This window comes from Triturus cristatus, chromosome 3_1 (assembly GCF_964204655.1).
Source record: "Triturus cristatus chromosome 3_1, aTriCri1.1, whole genome shotgun sequence".
NCBI classification, from domain to species: domain Eukaryota; kingdom Metazoa; phylum Chordata; class Amphibia; order Caudata; family Salamandridae; genus Triturus; species Triturus cristatus.
The window spans coordinates 853486678-853504154 of record NC_140583.1 but is presented as its reverse complement, the minus strand read 5'-3'; the positions used below and the strand labels follow the sequence as shown (position 1 = coordinate 853504154).

The 17477-nt window shown below is 41.4% G+C and overlaps 1 protein-coding gene across 1 annotated transcript in view; it reads right to left on the bottom strand.

Moving 5' to 3' along the window:
- Window positions 1–17477, bottom strand: part of LOC146861181 (dynein axonemal heavy chain 11-like) — a 2741463-nt gene that overhangs the window by 1403041 nt on the left and 1320945 nt on the right. The gene's annotated exons all lie outside the window — the stretch shown is intronic.

Below are 17477 nucleotides of genomic sequence, written 5' to 3'. Positions count from 1 at the left end.
ATGGCAAAGCAGTGAATCTATAGAACTGCAACTGAATAATAGACACAAAAACATTACTGTCTTGGTGTTGCTGAGAATGTTCAATAATATTCCTAAGTTCAACTTTCTCAGAATTCTTTACATGTTAATCTTATGAAATCCATTGTCTCCATTTCCAGTTCTTACACCATGTCATTTACTTATTAGTTGTAAACGTGTAGACGGTAATATAAAGAAGCAAAATCAACTTTACGATCACCGTGTTTGTACTATCTGTGTCTCTCAACTCAATCATGGACATAGAAAGCGCATTGTTTTGTTATCACGAAAAATTGTCACTGACATTATTAATAATATGTTAGCTACTACATTACAATTCATGTTAATGCTGTTGTCTAATTTAAAGCCTTTTGTCACATATTTTTTTAAGTGACAGTGTCAAACAAAATGGGCTTCACAATAATTATGTTTACCATACAAAATATCCTACAATTAAATAATGTGTTTCACTGGTAACTACATCTGTCTTAAAGCCTATGATACTCTGAATGTTCATTCCTGATCCTAAATCGAGCCCAAGTGGGCATAAATTAGTTACACAGAACAATGTACATTGTTCTAGCAATCACATGTATTCAGTCCATGTGGACATGAACTTGTTTTTCATAACACATGACTCCCCTTGGTCTAATTTGCCAAAAGGCAAAATTTAAATTTAAATCGCCATAGTATACAGATAGCCTGATCAGATGTTATCCTTTATTCAATTCTGACCACCACCTAACTGGAAAATAGTTTTAAAAAACAAGACTTGCATATTTACAGAAATCAGTCAAATCATGTACTGTAATCAATTACCCAAATACGATGCAAGCTCTTCACTGCTATTTAAGCCTGTTGATTCCCATGTGCCTAATTCAATTATGTACTACAAGTCAAGCCTTCGTATTGTCAGTTCTTTGGTACCAACCCTTATGTTGTTTAGGTCCATAATCTATCACAAAGTACCCCACTAAATCAACATTGCTTTCACCAAATTCTTTGAAATGACAAAATACCGGGTTACCGGTGTCAACATTTTCCCTAGCCCATCTGTGTTCTAGCACCCTTTTATGGGAAGGAAACACTGTACGGCCAACATATCTTTTAGGACATGGGCAGAATAATATATAGACATCAAAATCAGTTTTTCAGTATAGCTACTTTTCAATTCTTTTGGAATATCTCTTATTTTAACAATATAGAAGCATTAGCAACACTACAACAGGCTGCTAATGAAATGATAAGGATAATGAGCTTAAGGGTTTAATAATAGACATAGCGAGCAGCAGTACATTCAAACCGCCTACAATATTTGTCCCCCAGATGACACATGATAATCTAGATACCATCCATCAAGTGGTGGTGACAGATTTACATAAATTATGTGCAAGACTGTAAACAATCAACATATGCATAATCAAGTTATCACATTATTATTAACCCTGGGCGTAGTTCGCGAAGTAGCACTTCGCGAAGCTACGCAAAGTGCACTTCGCACTACGCGAGCTACGCATAGCACTTCGCGAATGCGTAGTACCTTGTTCGCACTGTGCCAGATGTCGTTTTCAATGATTGCACAGTGTGGACAAGCAACCAGCACTGTGCAATCATTGAAAATGGCATCTTGCACAGTGCGAGCTGTAGTTTTCTGCTGCTCGAGTAGATTTTTACTCGAGCAGCAGCTTTCTCAACGCGAACTGGTAGTTTCTCATCGTGAGCGGTCGCGAGCATACGCGCCCACTCGCAATGAGAAACCTGACCTCCTCGCGTTGGGAATCTCGCCAGGAGGTTTATTTTCCATGCTCGCGATCGCCAACTTGATGTTGCTGATCGCGAACAAGGAAAAAGTCTCGCCGGGATGTCATTTTGCTTGCTCGCGGTCGCCAACTTGACGTTGAGGACCGCGAGCAAGCAAAAAATGACCGCAGCACTACGCAACACTACGCTACGCGTGTTCGCACTGTGCTACGTGCAATTCGCGTAGTGCAAAGTAGCGCGAACTTCGCAAACTACGCGAGCGTAGCGTAGTGCTTTGCCCAGGCTTAATTATTATGCAATGATAATGATATGGTAATTACGGAATTAGATAAGATTGGAAATATTTTACCTTACAGAGGCATATGTATCTAGAGGAGATCAACAGAAAACTGAGTGACCTAAAGCGTTATGTAAAAACAATTACATAACATTTCTATGAAATGAACCGGAGGTTGTTTGATGAACTCAGAGGATGGATGGTCAAAAGTTTGATTGAGAGGGAGGCATATATATTCCTCAAGATTGAACATTCAATGATACCTATTATATATTTGCTACCCAAAGGGAACAAAGATATCAGTAAACAATCAGGTAAACCGATAATCTCTGCCAGTAATAGCTTATTTGAACAAGCCTCCAAATACATAGATCAATTTATATTGTCACCCGACCAAGCACTTCCATCCTACATCCTGGACACAGAAGATTTTCTTTGCAAAATTGTATTCACACACTGGTGGAAATAGAATTATTGTTCATCACTTTGGATTTTACATCATTATACACACCTATATGACATGAGAATAGGTTAAGGACCCTAAACGATGTATAGGTCATGCATTCTACAATATTCTCAACATACCAAAATGATTTTGACAATGTTGAAATGTTGCCTCAAAGAAAATATTTTTCTCTGGTGAAAGGGTGCTTATACAACCTCAGGAAACAGCAATTAACACCTGCTTCACCCCAATCTACGCAATCCTGTTCATATGGGAGGAGAAGGTGGTCTGGAGAAGTAGTCATATCATCTGGATAGGAACGGAGAAGGAAGCTACCAACTTCATAGAAAGACTTAAACATAAAGACATGAATTTACATCTAAAGAGTACTGTGTGCAAAAGAGAGGTAGTATATTCAGAAGTAGGATTAATAGTAGTGAATAATGCATTGCAGTCAAGCATATACAGGAAAGAGTCTGCTGGTAACAGTGCCCCACACCTCACCTCATTAAACCAGCATATCGTATGGGGGATATTTGAGGTGGCAACAATGTACTGACACTATGAAGGTTTGAATTGCACTATATAATTGAATTAGGGATACTGGAGCCAATTGACCTAAATAGAGATCTTATTTGGCTGATTGAGTACAGTATGTGATTTACCCATGTCCCCAAAATACGAAATCCCTTTTTAAAAAAATAATATTTTCCTCTTAAGTGGTGGGCACAGTTGAATGAAAGATGGCATCTGATCAGGATGTGTGTATACAATGATGATATAAAATTCAATTTTGCCTTTGGCAAACTAACCTGATATTGGGCATTATTTCATGTAATGAACAATAAGTACTTGCCCATCTGGGCTGAATTTGTGAGAGTGTTAGGACAAAGGACACTGTTCTGTGTAAAGGCAAACTAATATATGCCCACATGGGCTCAATTTATGGATCAAGAATGAGCATTCATAGTGTCATTGCTTTCCAGACCATTATGGTGACAGGTGAACTAAATATTAAATTGTACGTGAACTTCCATGTATCAACATGAAGAACAGTTTTTAGACACTGTTTTGCATGCGTTTGAATTATCAACACATCTTAGGAAAGTAATTGGGGAATGGATCTAAGTTAGATGACAGGTTTATTATGAATTGTAAAGGAGTGGATCCTACTAATAATCATCAACAATCCCCTACATAGTCAGCAACAGCCTAAGCCATTACAAACTTGTTGATCATAAAGTCCATTCTGGTTTATAATATTGTGTACACCAAACGAACAAATGATGTGGTAACAACTGGGGATAGGAGACAATTTAGTGGACAACATTAACATGTGAAGAATTCTGAGAAAGTTGATCTTTGTTATTGAAGGTCTTCAGCAACTCCACAACATTACTGTTTTACATCTATGATTCAGATGGATTTCTCTATCTTCACTTTTTTGTCATTACATGTAATAGGAATTATGTCCAGGTGAAACAAACATCGTAGTGATCAGGTGTCCTGTTGAAACATGTTAAGCTATTGATTGACTAATGGTGCAATATTGTACAAGGCCAGTTGGTGTGCTAATTTAACTGTGGTATTTAATTCCTTGTCTCCACTGATTTCTGTGGGAGGGAGTAGTAGTACCAGTGATTTACGATATGTGTTGCTTGGCTTACTCCAAGGCTGGGCTGCAGTACATTTGCACCTGTTATGAAACATTTTGGGCAGCAGTATATTTTGTTGATTTGCAATTGTCTTATGCCTTTTGTGTGTGTTTTTTTTAGCGTGTCACTCTCAAACCCCTCCTTAAATTTCTCTAAACCCTTCCCATTTAGTAGTAAGCCATAAACATTTACCCTTTAGCAACAGCTCATGGTTTGTATCATCTAGTTTTAAGCAGATGCCAAACAACATGTATAAAACCTCGTGTTTGAGATTCACCTACTACAATACAAATGTTCTCTGTAATAATTTTCAGCTTGGTGTCAAACAGACAATACTTCAGTTCCGATATTTGGCAACCTCTAATTCACCAGAGACCATTAGTTTAGCATCTTCTCCCTCAACCCAGCCAATTATTGTTAACGATCAACCACCTGAGCCAGGATAACCAGAAAATCAACTAGCCTCTATTCCCAACATTATATGTACCAACCACTTGGCCCCACTGGCTGTTTCGATACATGAACAAACTACACTATAATTCCCTGAAGTGGTGCCAGCAGTTAATAGTTTGGGGGACACAACTTTGCTCATTGATAATCTGAGGAAGTATATTACTGACATGAAGGCCACTCTGCAACTAACAATCAAAAAGGTACTAGATCTGTGTGAGCTGAATGCAAACTTTCTGAGAGAATTTGAAGCTCATCTACATGGAATGTGAGAGATGCAGCATTACTGCCACCATTGCCAGCCAAGCTCTCAGAGAGATGGGTCCACAGTGCCCAGAATGAGCGTAGAACCATGCTTATTGAATGCCCTTATTAGACTCCACAAGAGGAAGTTCGCCCAAGTGAGGTGGGGACAAAGGGTTGCATATCCATTGGTCGTGATGTGTGACAGGGATGCATGCTCACTCCCACCCTGTTTTCTCCTTATATGAATGATATGGTGGACCACCTACCTACCTGTGTCCAGAATTGTCCTAGGATGGGGGTTTGTCAATCCTCACTTTATTGTTTGCGGACTATACCTCTTGTACAGTATTGTGATACCCGAGGTTTGGAAGCAAACACTCCAATACCAAGACTATGGTTCTTAAATGACACAAATTAAATAAAGGGGGGTTCTATGTGAGTGGGACAAAACTCGAGCCGGTAGGCCACTTCGATTATTTGGGAGTGAGGATTGAAAAAACTACCAAATGGAAGGCCCAAATTTTAAAATCAGAACTATCCCTACACCACAGCGCCACAGCAATTATTAAATGCTTCAAAAGCTACTTCCCCGAAATCAATATCCCCAGTCATTGAGACATATAGGGCAAAAGTACAGTCGGCTGCTCTCTACTGTGTAGAAATCTGGAACACAGAGAACTTGAGTGGGCTGACATCTTAAGGAAATAGCCTTAATAAATCTTTTTTCAAACCGCTGAGAAGTACCCCGACTGACCTTTGTTCTTTGACACTGGTCTTACAAGGATTGGTGATTTAGCCAAGTTAAGACCTTTACTCTAGTGGGTTAGACTGCGGTTTACCCCAAAATTGGCCACGTGCAGATCAGCCTTGGAGGAGGTCATTAACTTAGGGAACAGTATCTCCATCCCCTGGCTTAGATACATCAAATACCAATTGGGCCCTTTAGGCCTGGGTATGTACTGGACCAACCCATCCCTAATAAATGCCAATTTAAAGGCAGTAGGTAAAGACAAATTTTGGCCCTATTAGACTGATTTATACCATTTTAATGTAAATGTAGGAGGGTTGGCAGACGAGTTTTTGTCTTTTAAGCCAACACCATCACTTGAACCACAACTAGCTTGCAACATGCTCATAAGGCTTAGAGTAGGTACACTGCTTGTGAATAAATTCACCCATAAATGGGACCCCAATAGATAAAAATCTCAAAACTGTCTAGTATGTATCAATTGTATTGAGGATGTCATCTACTATTCTTTTGTACAGCTTATATTAAATCTAGGAGGTCCTGGCTCAGGCCAATTTATACCATAGGCACAACACACTTATGCAAAGCTTATCGAATTCTGAGCTCAGATTGCAGTAGCCTGATCGCTCTAAGTCTCGGAAGCTATTTACTAGCTGATTGGCGATTAAGGAAATCTTTGGGAATCTTGTTGTAGCATTTTACTTTTTCTGTCGATCCATGTACAGTTGGTTTACATAATCACAACAAATAGTATTTATTTGTTTTTATTCTCTACCAGGTGTTTTATAATATAGTGCATTGAAGAGAAATGCAACAAAATCAATCGCTGCTATGCATTTTATTTTTAATATTAGCATCTTTTTAAGAGTGTTTTTTACGTTTTCATTGCATGCTTTATGGGCTTGATGACGAATAATTGTGTAAGAACATCAAGTTAAAATATTTTGGTACCATAAGACAAGACAGGCATGTCTAGTTCCTTTAGCTCTTAAAATGTTTCTCCCCCCAAAAACTCAATTCCAAGTGTTTGTAACTCCTGCTTTGATTGGCAAATTATATATTAAAAACATATTAGGTCTCACAAAACAGTCGTATAATGTCGGAGGTATGTAAAATGCAATATCAAAAGGTCATTATTGATCAAATATTAGTCAAACTGAAAATTTGGTTCATTAGAACTTCACACATAAATGCATGGTTACATAAACCAGGAATCCCTGTTTATTCTTCAAATAAAGAACCAGAGAGAATGAACCCTAACCCATTTACCATATCAAACTATTCATAGAGAAACAGTTAGCATCCAGCCTTGGAAAACATTTTCCAAGTCATCCATCCATTTATCTGTGGTAGTCAAAGCTCCAGTTGCCCTGTTGTTATTTTGTTGTAATTGTTTATTTTAGGAATTTGCTTGACAAATTAAGCCTCATGCCATCTAATAATTATTTGATTAACATAGTCTCTATAGTCAAATTAACACCTGGTGAGGGACCTTTGACATCAATTTTTCCATATAATAAATCGTTTTCCAGGTTAGTTCCTTATTTTCTCTGGAAGACGTATATGAAGATGAAGAGAACAGAACACACTTGCCCTCTTTTGTTTTGTAAATGAATGTACCCTCTTGGTAAGCAGGAATCAGTGAGCCAGTTCATGTATGAACAGGTTGAAGGTTTATTGAAGTGGATTACCAATTAGTTACAAGTTACACATTACTTTAGGGAAACCCCACCAGGAGAAGCATCCTCTCTGCTCAGCCAACTCTGTCTAACTGTCAACCAGCCTCCAGTCACTCACCAACATTCCATGACTTCACACACTGGCTGAGTGGAGCAGGGAACAATGGAGATATGTACAGAATACATTTAACCCCTTCAGTGCCCATGACGAGCTGGACTCGTCATGGGCCGCGGTGGCGCTGTGCCCATGACGAGTCCAGCTCGTCATAGACCCCGCCCGCTAATGCAACGGCCGGCACTGGGCGGGGAAAGGGGCGGGCACTGAAGGGGTTAAAGCATAGGATATTATCACACATCTCCTTCCCTAAGAAAATAATAAACAAATGCAACAAGTAGACATAAAATCGAATCGAAGTCCTATAAATGTTTGAACCCTATTAATTATTCAGACAGGTCCAATAGCAAAACCTTAACACACACAATTATGTGGCTTTGGAGTAAATAATAGCACACATAATACTACATGAATAGCAAAATTCCCCCACACACAAATATTTGGAAGGATGGTTCATCAACCACTGAAGAAGGAATCAAAGATGGACTATGATACAACATGGAAACTACTTATCCTTAACCACTGAGGAAGGACTTTTGCACATTTAGAGTGCAACACACAGAACTTGACCCTTACAACATCTTGTCAACCCCTGAGGGAGGACAATCTTAAATTATAGACTAAATGACACTCACCCTCTACCAAATACCTTGAAGAATGAGGAACACAACACTCAACCTCTAAGGCACACCTTGCAGGAACAGGGACACAACACTCACCCTCTATTGCACACCTCAAAGGACCAGTGATACTACGGGGCACACACCCTCTACTGCATACCTTGCAGGACCACGGACACAACACTCACCCTCTACTGCATACCTTGCAGGACCAGGGACACAACATGTACTCATATATAACAGCATTTTCCTCAAACTGGAACACGCAAAACAATAATCTCTGCTACAATTTCAACATGGCATTCAAAAATAGTAAACACAAAATCCTCCCCTCTGGTGAGTGACCTCTCACCTGAACATAAAATCCTCCACTCTGGTCAGCTACCTCTCACCCGAACACATACAGAACATTGAGCATAGGTCCAATACTACTCAGCACTGACATAAACTCATTAAGAAGTCCTTCCTCTATTCGGAATGCTTCTTCAACTGATCACTGGACGTAACGTTTGTTTATTGGCACTTTACCCTAAAAAATTATTCCTATGTTCACATGCATAGGAATCACCATAAATCATATGAGCTAGGGGAACATCACATTTGTATCCAACTTTGAGGCAAGACCTCTAGGTACAGCTATGCTTTGAAAAAACCTCCATTTACTTTTTTTATGTATCAGGTTCATGCTCTAACGCACATCACAGTGCCATGTACTTCCTGATTACAATGCTGCCATATGCTTCTTGTTGCATCAGCCAGCTACTGCATGAAACCAAACAGTCCTCATTTCAGCCCTTCAGCTGTGACGTAAAAAAGTTGGCCAAACGCGTGTGTCACGTGCCTGGAATTCTTGGGCCCTCTCAAACGCTGCACTTAACGCACGCCTGAAATCCTTGGGAGCAGTGCACAGTAGCTTCGTGCACAGTAGCTTCGTGGACGATTTCAAATGCCGCAACAAACTCCATTGCTCCTAACAGCATGCAAACATGGCGACAACTAGAAACTTACCTATGCATGAAAGGGGATTTTTAAGTGAATTTAATGGAAAAAACAAAGGGATTGAAGAATTTAGAAGAAAAGAGACACATGAAGAGGAAAGTAGATGAAGTAGATGCCCTAAACTCCATCAGTGTCTTAATTCATCAGAAAGCCTACAGATTGAGAGAGTGGTCTACTTAATCACATATGGATGAACAGTCAGCCTTTTGTCAACAAAAGTATAAGCGTGTTGGACCTGTTGATGTATGCAGATTAATGCTGACCTGTAACCTGAGCCAACAGCAAGTGAGTTGGTTTTAAACAGTATTTTGGGAGTGGAGTGGCGGCAAATGAAGATCATACTGGCTGTGAGTTTCAAGATAAACCATTATCTGGAGATTATGAGTTAATTCGAGAGTGGAGGTGTCTCAAGCTGCGGGGGAGCCAGGACGAAATAATTTTTTGTTCATGAAGGTCTTCTTTAGGACTGTGGGACTTTTTGGTAGGACACAGGCACCTAGGTTAATCCTACATGTTTGTGCAATTCATGGATACCGAGGTTGCGCTGGGCCTTCTCTTGCGTTTGTTGAGAGATTTCGTATGTTGGAACTCTGAAGTAATCAGGAGGTCTTGGGTCCGACCATGAATCCCGGAACATGCCTTGAAGGTAACATTCTCCTTGTAGGCGCATTTCTCTCAAGGATTGTTGTCTCTCCTCTCCTTAGGCTCCATAGCCACATCCAAATTCACAAAAATCAAGCATGCACCGTTATAATCCTAAGAACCCCAACGTGAATCTGTAACAGCATTAAGTAGTGCTGCATTCCCTGGAAACAACGTTGTCAAGGAAGCGACCGCAAGGATATTTTGTGGATATCGACATCACAGAGGATGTTGCCTCTAATCCCGTAGCCGTGATTCACGACGTGACAGATGGTGAGCGCAGGGTTTAGCGCTGTAGTTTAAATATGGGAGAGGCACTAGTTTTAACATAGGAGCGGCATAACAAAAGCAGTAGTAGTTTTAACATGGGAGCAGCATTTTACTGACTGTTCGTGGGAGAGCAAAGTGGTGAAAGCAACTGCCACAACGTGATTATCTGATTGGATCTCATGGGGTTTTGAAATGGTGGATGCGTACAGTATAGTAGTTTTAAAAAAAAGCCTTATATTTTGTGCTCAGTGACTTTTGAAAACATGTCAATGCAGCGTGCAACACTGTGAGTTGTGTGGAAATGTGGATTTTCCTGATCAGTTATGTCCCCTATCTTGGACCCCAACGGTTCTATATGCATGTTACAAGTACATGTATGTTCCCTCTAGTTCCAGTTTCTAAGACGCAAACATATGTGTGTCTACCGTCGACATGTTCTCTGTCAGATCCGCCATCGATGGGCTGGATATTCGATTCCTAAGTATGAAAGGCCACCGACTTTATATGGCTAAGTTACTCCATTTTTACAGTTCAGGCAAGTAGGCCCGATTCTGTCCTCAAAGCCTTTCCCTGCTCTCTGTCTTTGACAGCTTCAGCTTGAGCTCGCATCTGTATCCATGAACTTTGCCCTACTCCCTGTGCAGCTAACGGTGCCTGCCTCGGCCAGTTTTCGCCTGCCTGCCAAGAAGCTGTATTTCACCTTCGAATTATCTATTTTGCTCTTCAGCCGATGCATTCCTGTCTAGTGATTTAGGTAAACATTTCCTTTAGCTCACAAGCAAAGGACTCAGCCTTTCCGTCCTCCTGCAAGTGATTCATAGCCCTGCTGCCATGGAAAGTTTTCTGCCCCTCGCATCTCATATAGACACTTAGGCGTTTGTGCACGCACACAGTCAGTATAGACTAGATTCTGTCCGAGAGTCCTTCCTTGTGGATAACATAGTTCTTTAAACATAGGATGTTAGATATGATTTGGGATTAGGTTGACTTGACCCCCCAGACTTCTCGTCTCCACATGTAGAGCTAAATGTCAAGTCCCCTTCACCCCCTAGTTGCACGTCAATCACACGTCATGCTGCTGCGCGCGCATCTATGCCAAGTATTATCTTATAGATCCACCTATGTCTGATAATCCTAACCAATCATGTTTCTTTTATTCCTTATTACGCCTAGTTTCGATTACGTACCTGTTTTGTCACTTTTCTTATCAAATGTTACGCCTTCTACATTCGTTTCATTGTAATGTACTTATTATAAAAATGCATGTCTGTCAATAAAGTATTGTACTTCACTTCCTGAACCCTCGTGGTGACGGAACCTGAAGGCCGCGACTCGAGTCGGCCATTTTTTGATGGAATAAAGCCCATTTAGAAACTCTTATACCACGGATTCTGCCTCTTGTTATTCTGAGCTATTTTATTTTATTTCAAGATCCCGTATGAAATTCAGTCCGGTAAAGAAGATTTTTGTTTACCACATAATGGCGCCCGAACAGGGACACTTTCTCATCTCACGCGCCGGCGGTGCGTTGCAGGCCCGGTCTCCTGCCACAGCTGGACGGACCATAAACGCGTACCAGCAGGATTTCCTGTAAGCTCCCTCCGGTCAAGCGGGGGCGACTGAGGCTGCGATCAACCCAGACGAGGCGGTGAGAAGTGCGAAGTATCCCGACCAGAGCCTAGCTGAGAGAGCAAGATCCGAGGTATACAGAGGCCCACCAGGTTTTCGAAGTCCCGATGTCCAGAGGGTCCGCTGTCCGCAGTCATTGAGTCCCGTCCATTCTCTGAGGCCTTCCGTTTCAAGGAGCTACTCGGTGAGTACCATCGCCGGGGAGGCGTGTTGACGCGCACATAGGTTGTGCCGGTCAAGACGGATTTGGGTACACAAATCCGGTCTGCACTGTTTAGCAGTGTATATGTACTGTTTAGCAGTATATCAAGTATTCCGAAGTATGCAGTTATTGTCAAGAATTCAGCGTGGTGATTAGTTAGGCAGACTGTCATCATTGTCGGTCGTTGTTAAAATGTTTAATGTTTAATGTTTAAAGTGTTCAAATATTGTGGTATGAATGAGTGTTCATTGTTCACTGTTCATTATTGTGTTTTTCGTATTAAGTAAGTTCAAGAGTAAGTATCAGATCAGTTGTCAATATGCCGCTCTTCTCGAAGTTAAGACAGATTACTACCAGAAAAGGGGTGCTTGAAGAAGCAGTTCCTATTCCTCCTAGGGACACTCCAGGGCATTTCATGTACCATAAGCATGGCTTAGATGCCATATTGTTTCTTGATCTATGGGTAGACTATACCAAGGGATTGCCGGAAAGTCAAAGGTGGCCCGTAGCGGGAACCTGGGATGCAGAGTGCATCATGAAAGTGGAGGAAGAGTTATGGAAAAGAAAGGTCAGACAGTCACAGAAAGACGCTGTTGAGTTATGGCGTAAAGAATCTCATAGACGAACAGAAAAAGCACGTAGACAAGAAGAGAGGAGTAAAGAAAGTTCAAATAAAGCTCAAGAAAGTCTATTAATTGAGGAAGGTATCCGAGTGAAATCAGAACAAGTAAATAGACAAAGAAATGCTCTTATGAATGGTATGTATCCCCTTCTAGCCGAAGGACTACCTAAGGCTGCTCCAGAAATGCCAAAAGACTTGCCACCCCCATTATTTCCAATTAAGGTACATCCACAAGGGCATCCCAGAACCGCAGAAGATGTTTTTCTTTCCTCATATCTAGACGACGCAGCTCCCGAATATGCTAACGCCGCACCACATAGACCGTCTGGTGTAGGGGTTCAACGTCAGGATCAGGTATCTGTCCCCGTGCAACAGCAAGTCCCGACGCAAGCGTCAGCAAGCACATCTGTTTCCGCATCTGTTTCCGCAGTCGATTCTACAGGGGTATCGACACCCATAGTTGCTGTGTCACGTTCAACGAACCCATTCACACCCGACGCCCCAGATGGGGCCACGGGAGGTGCTAGCATTACCTTTACACCACCCAGAATAAATAAACTTGTTTTTCAAGAGTCAGCACATTCACGTACACCTAAATTCGTAAGTGAACGTACGCTTAAGGAACTCCTTGTAAATTGTAGATATGACCCAGTGGTTGGTAAAGAGGACGAAATGGTCCTGGCATCATTACGTATCAGGCGAGCCGCAGAGTATTTAGCAAGGTTACCAGGAATGACTACGCATCTAGATAACATATATCATTTTGTTCAAACAGGACGAGATCCAGGATGTATTAACAGAGCTATGGAATTCCAGAAAGTAGAAATACAGGGGGAACTGTTACGTTTCCTCATAAACTGTGTGATCAGAAATCAAGACCGCCCGGGGGTAGACCCGAATGCAATGCTTATTCTTACAAAATGGAGTCAGAATATATCAGAAGGGAGACACGATAAGCAAAATTGTATAATAGCCATGTGCCGAAAAATCCGTAAAGAAATAGAGCGTATTCATGAAGAGAGATTGGGAACAGACGAGTTTGAGCAAGATGAAATGTCCGAATCAGGGAATTCCGCAAGACAGTCAGAGACCATAGCTTATGTAGGCAGAGGAAGATCCTGTGAAAATACAAGATGTTTTCCTGATCCCATACACTCAGTATGCCCAAATAATAGCAGAACGTATCCGACGCCTATAATAAATCTGAAGTCTCCTGAACATTCGTTTCAAGCCGCAGATAAAATATTACGAGAACGAAGGGGTTACCACTTCCTCGATTCCATGGATGAGCAAGAGTTAGCCAGATCAGCCGTTCACTGGATTGACAGTCCTGAAAAATACGGTGATGAGACCGTAGCACACACGTTTTTTAATCTCAGTACAGATGAACAACGTTTAGCTGGAATCTATATGATTCAGCAACTCCTCATATTATATAAGAGCCAACATGCTGACCCTGGTCCTTTACCTGATATATTAACGGAACTACTCACAAACAGATGGAGAGGTTCTAGTAACAAGCTAATTAAAGAGATATTAGTGTCACGTAAGCAGTATGTCCTTTTTGTAAGTCCGGATTCTCTCTCGCTGCCCCGCAGAGAAAGAGCGCCGTACTATATGGATAGACAAAATCCCCTACGAGAAGTACACCCAATAAAAGGCGAGGACAATGAGTTTCACCGTGTATTTGTTTACACACCCATATCAAAAATGGAATTATTGGAAATGAAGAAAGTAGTACCTAGTCATGACAAAGATCCAGCAGGTTTCCACCGAGAAATTAAAGACATGTTACTGATGGGAGAGTACACCTTTCCTGATATTATGACGATATTAAAGGTGCTTTTGCCTGCTGGCATTTATGAAAAACTGAAAGAAAAAGAGTGGGAAGTGGGTGACCAAAAGATAGACTGGACAGCATTAGCAGAGGAAGAAAGGGGCCGAACTGCAGGTTCAGGGCTCGGGGATAAAGTTAAACTGTTACCAGGTTTACTAGTACAGGTACTGCCACGTTTATTAACTACAAAAAAGGAAGATTGGGGTGCAATCACAGCCTGCAAACAAAAGCAAGATGAAGACACAAGCGATTATTATGCTCGATTTGAAAAATGTTTTGGTATAAATAGTGGTATAAAAGCAAGTAGTGACTCATATCCACATTTATTTGTGACAAAATTAGTGGAAAATGCATTGCCTCCAGTAAAGAATAGAATATTGAAATTCGAGAGTACCTGGCAAAGTAACACTCCGTCACAAATGCTACAAATGTTACAGTATCATCACAATAGAATTAGGGATGAACAAGAACACGAGCATAGACGCATGAAGGATACAAAAATGAAAATGCTAGTTTCTCAGACAGTACCAGCAGATGGTCACAGAAAGGGTGTGACACATTCTGGTGATTCTGCAGTTCCTGTAAAAGGAAGCTGCAATTACTGTAAACAACTGGGCCATTATGTACACGATTGTCCAGTCCTGAAACGTAATATAGCTACAGGTATTGCAAAGGAGAGACCACGATTAGTTAGACAAGATCAGAATGAACAAGGAGCTATGCAGCATGGACAGTCCATGCCAGTTCAACAACAGTCCATGCCAGCCTCACAGCAACCCATACAGTTTGTGCCAGCTGCACCGCCGTTGCCTGCTACTGCCACACAAACCACAACACGACAAATGTATCAGACTGCACAGTATGAATACCCTGAGTATCAGCGTTACGCATGAACAAGCCTAGAGAGGGAAGTTGACTTACCGCTTATCGAGATTCCTGTAGATCAAGAAGGACCTTATGTACATAGTGAATTATTAGGTCAAGATAGAAAATTCTTACTCGATACAGGGGCAAGTCGAACAACCATAAAACGTAGTGAAGTTCCAGGGGCACCCCTCTCAGGCTCTCAAAATATTTCCCTTGGTTTTTCAGGAAAACCTATTGTTAATGAAGTATCACAGCCTCTACCACTTACGATAGGACCTTTGACACGAACTACAGATTTATTGCTTACTAAATCATGCCCAGAAAATCTGTTAGGAATTAAAACTCTGAAAGCACTAGGAGCCATAATATGTTGTTCTCCGGAAGGAGTAAGGTTGTTTTTACGTGATTTTAAAGGTCACTATGTGTCTAGAGACATGGATCCCCGACTACAGACTTTACCAGTACATCTATGGGCACAAGGCCCTACGGATGTTGGCTGCATGAACATTACACCCTATCGAGTCACCCTGAAAGCAGGAGTGGTACTACCACGAATGCGACAATACAAGTTACCGCATGATGCTGTAGTGGCTTTGCTGAAAATCATTGATGAGCTGATTGTCCAGGGAGTAGTTGTAGAAACAGACTCCAATGTATGTAATTCACCGATAATTCCGATTCTTAAACGAACTGATCCTACTGCCCCACCAGTGTACCGATTGGTTATTGATTTGCGTGAACTAAACAAGTGCATTGTACCACAATTCCCTGTGGTCCCTGATATATCATCATTGTTGACAGCAATTGATTCCGAAGCAACATTCTTTACTGTAATCGATCTCAAGAATGCCTTTTTCAGCGTCCCAATAGATCCGGAAAGCCAATATTTGTTCGGATTCAGTTTAAATGGGCGCAGCTTTAAATTCTCACGCGCTCCCCAAGGATTCACAGAAAGCCCCAGCATCTACAGCCAAGCACTGAAGAGAGAACTTGACAGTATCCACATGCCAGTCAATACTGCACTGCTTCAATATGTCGATGATCTGCTGATCACAGCGAGAAGCGAGCCAGAATGTGAAAAAGCTTCCCTGACAGTTTTACATTTCCTAGCCGACAAGGGGCACAAGGTGTCTCCTTCTAAGCTGCAATTCTGTGTCCAGCGAGTTATTTATCTTGGTCACTCGCTGTCCAAGGAGGGAAGGCAGCTTACACCAGATCGCATCCAGTTAATTGCTAACATGTCAATACCCCAGACACAAAAGGAGGTGCGAGCTTTCATAGGCCTCACTTCATATTGTAGGCAGTGGATCCCTCAGTACGCTTTTCTAGCAAAACCACTCATTCAGTTAACCACACAGGAGGCAGCCACATCGACTGTTCTCCCTTGGACTCAGGAACATACACAAGCTTTTGAAAGCTTAAAGAAAACTTTATGTCAAGCACCTGTTTTAGCAACACCATGTTATAGCAAACATTTTACACTCTTTGTTACAGAACGCGAAGGTACTGCCTTGTCAGTACTCACTCAGGATCAAGCAGGATCACGCAAGCCATGTGCTTATTTTTCCAGTACATTAGATCCCGTAGCTCAGGCTTTGCCTGCATGTCTGAAATCAGTGGCAGCGACAGCTTTAGCAATCAGACAAAGCGATGCCATAGTATTAGGACATCCATTGACAGTACAAGTACCACATGCAGTAGAGGTTCTTGTGAACCGAACACAAACACAACACTTGACCATAGCAAGACTTACCGGTTATGAATTGACATTGTTTCAACCACACATAGAGATCCGACGGTGTAATACATTGAATCCTGCTACACTATTACCTGTAATTGGAACAGACCCACTAGCTCATGATTGTGTTGAAATCATTGAAATAAAGACGAAACCTAGACAAGACTTGACAGACGTTCCGTTGTTAGATCCAGACCTGACGTTGTATGTAGACGGATCGTGCATGAGAACAAGTACAGGAGATTTAGTGGCCGCGTATGCAGTCACAACAGACACTGAAGTTATTGAGACAAATTGTATAGATACTTTGTCCGCCCAAGCAGCAGAACTTATTGCTCTAACACAAGCCTGTATTCAAGCCACAAATAAGAAAGTTAATGTATACACTGACTCACGTTATGCATTCGGAGTTGTACACGACTTCGGCGTGTTGTGGCGAGAGAGAGGTTATTTAACTTCCCATGGTGCCCACATTCAGCACGGACCCCTCATTCATGCTTTGTTAAACGCAATACATCTACCTACTGCTATATCGATTATGAAATGTAAAGCACACACGAAGGTTACTGATATCATTTCTCAAGGCAATGATTTAGCTGACAGAACAGCTAAACAGACTGCTCAGAATCGCACATTAGACATGACAAAGCCAATAGT